We start from the raw sequence: 2,728 nt of genomic DNA on the forward strand, positions 1-2,728 counted from the left end.
ATTAGTTCTGCAGGCAGTGGCTGACTCCCATTACAACATCTGCCTTTCTGTCCTCCCTGCAGGCAGAGCCTTTGTGCATGAGTGGGCCCACCTTTGATGGGGGGTGTTTGATGAGTATGACACTGACAGACCTTTCTATGTCACGGAGAAGAATCAGGTTAAAGTTACAAGGTAATTCAGCATTTTTTCCTTCTGCAAGCCCTTTTTGGTGCACTTCAGGAAGCTGCCTGATGTTTTTCTATGAAGTCTTGAGGCATTCCTATTTCTTGTTTATGAATAGAGCACATGTCCTGGTCCCCAGTCCTGGTCCCCAGTCCTGGTCCCTTCCCTTTTTACTCACAAGCTCTCCACCTGTCCATCACCCTCCCCCAGCTGGAGCTGGGTACACTCTAATTGCTCCCTCACATAAGGGCAACCCCACCCCCTCGTTTCCCCCACCTGTCTCTCCTAAAGAGGATGTAGCTCTCCATGATTGTGTTCCAGTCATGTGAGCTGTCCCACCACATCTCAGTGATCGCAACGAGATCGTGGCCCCGCGTCCGAATGGAGACCTTGAGCTCATCCTGTTTATTTCCCACGCTCCGTGCACAAGCACTTTAGGGAAGCAGCAGGTACAGTTACCCCGGGAGGATGCAAGAAGAAGATACTGGACGGGGGATTGGGAATGCTACCTTCTCTGAGGAGCCCTCAGACAATCCTATGGGAGAGCTCAGAAGTTTTTCCCTGTCTTCAACAGTGACAGTGGTGTGAAATGTGTTCATCTGATCCGTGGCAGTATGGAACAATGCTAGGGCTGCATGGTATGATGAATGTGACCTTCTGTCCTACAGGCCCTTCTATAAGCACAAGTCTAAGAAAAACAGAGTGGTTAATGTACATGTATGTAGTTCTTGTACCTTGCAAAGGAATGTTTTAGCAATTCGATTCGTGTCAATAGAGAGCTTGAAGGGAAATGTATTTGTAGGCTTTTACTTGAAGTCTCTGATATCTGGGGGGGTTCAGAATAGCTGCTAACTATTATGACTATTGCATGGGACACTATGCAAGTCTCTGGTATCTGGCCAGGAGACTAAGGAGACGGGGAAAGCTGAAGAACGACTAAAAGACAAAGTTTGCAGGGGATGCTGCACAAGTCTCTTACAGCCAAGCTGGACAAAGGAGAAGGACCAGAGGGAGGAAGACTATGAGCCTTCCGCATGAGAGACCCCCAGAGGGACCACCGGAGACTGTTACACATGCTCCAGTAGGAGGGTTTGGATTCCGGAAACTAATTATAATAACCCTGTTTTTTTTTAGAAGCAGTAATGAACATGTGTTAGCCTAGGAGCATAAAAATCAGCTGCTTGATGTAACCGGTGTGCATCTTGGTGGAGCAGAGATTCCCGGCGCACTCAGCGCTGTTTGCCTACCTCTATTCCTTTAATAAACTGTAAACTTTGATTATAGTCCTATTTTGAAGACTGAGCCATTTATAAGAGTAGTGAGGACTTCGCCCAGCCCTTCTCTGTCACCTTTAGCTCCCCTCCCTTCCCCCATCAAACCTAGTTTAAAGCCCTGGTAATCAGCCCAGAGAGCTTGCTCCCCAGCACACTTGTGCCCCACTTGTCCAGTCCCGGTCCCCAGATTTTTGCGCCAGGAACATGATTCCACAGAGCCTTCAAGCCTTTCTGTAGCTTTAAAGATGCTGAAATGGTCCCTGGCTTAAGAAGAACTTGTTCCCCGCCTGGCAGTACAAATCATTGCTTAGGGCTAAAAGCTGAGTCCCTTGTCTGTTATGTGAACAGCCAGGGAGGCTCGGCCTCCCGTCTCTGTTGAGTTCGGTGCTGCCTAGCCTTAACATTTTCAGTACTCAGTAGCGTCCCCCAGGCTCTCGTATTTCGAGAGGGATTGCACTCCCCTTACATCATATGGGAATCCCAGTTTTCTGTCTCAAGGGTGAATGGTGTAAGGCACTTGTAAATCATTGCAGGTTGTCGTTGTTGTCCGTTGCCATGTAAATTAAGGCCATGCAAGTACCTTCTACCGTTTCTTCTTCCCTTTCATTTGTTGTCTGGTTTCTACCAAATATTAACATATTTGGTGAAATGCCTTAAAAAAACATTACTTTTTAATTAACAACAGTTTTTTTTATCTCTCTAGGTCTGCCAGTAGCTGACAGAGTATAAAGGTGTGCCTCTCTTTTTTGTATAGAGTTAGAGGCAAGCCTGATATCCAGCCAAGACGGACAAAGGAGAAGGACAAGGACAAAGCCTGGGAGGAAGACTATGAGCCGTCAGCACGAGAGACCCCCAGAGGGACCACCGGGGACTGATATGCATGTGCCAGTGGGAGGGTTCAGAATCCGGGAACTAATTATAATAACACTGCCTTTTCTAGAAGTAGTAATGAACATGTATTAGCCTAGGAGCAGAAAAAGCTGCCGCCTGATGTAACGTGTGTGCGTGTTGGAGGAGCCCAGACTCCCCGCGCACCCAGCGCTCTTTACTTGCCTTTTATTAACCCCATAAATAAATCTCATAAAGCTAAGTTGACTCGGAATTTATAACAGTATGATGAAAAGTGTTGCACTCCAAGTTGGGAAGGGGAGAGAAAAATGCTCATGTATATGTGAGAATTGTACTCAGACAGCTGATTATACCTTTGCATACACCTTTTAAGGGAAAACTTTAAACCCGAGAAGCAACAGGCAGTTTTCTACGTTTCTTGATATAGTAACATGATATATGAT

At 46.6% G+C, this 2,728-nt stretch overlaps 1 long non-coding RNA gene across 1 annotated transcript; it reads left to right on the forward strand.

Annotated features, from left to right (window-relative positions):
* Nucleotides 1-293: 293 nt before the first annotated feature.
* LOC137860357 (uncharacterized) lies at nucleotides 294-2,526 on the forward strand. The gene is made up of 2 exons (XR_011098857.1): nucleotides 294-800; nucleotides 2,140-2,526. It is a non-coding gene; the product is annotated as an uncharacterized lncRNA (long non-coding RNA).
* Nucleotides 2,527-2,728: the final 202 nt, after the last annotated feature.

Source organism: Anas acuta, chromosome 8 (assembly GCF_963932015.1).
Source record: "Anas acuta chromosome 8, bAnaAcu1.1, whole genome shotgun sequence".
Taxonomy (NCBI): Eukaryota; Metazoa; Chordata; class Aves; order Anseriformes; family Anatidae; genus Anas; species Anas acuta.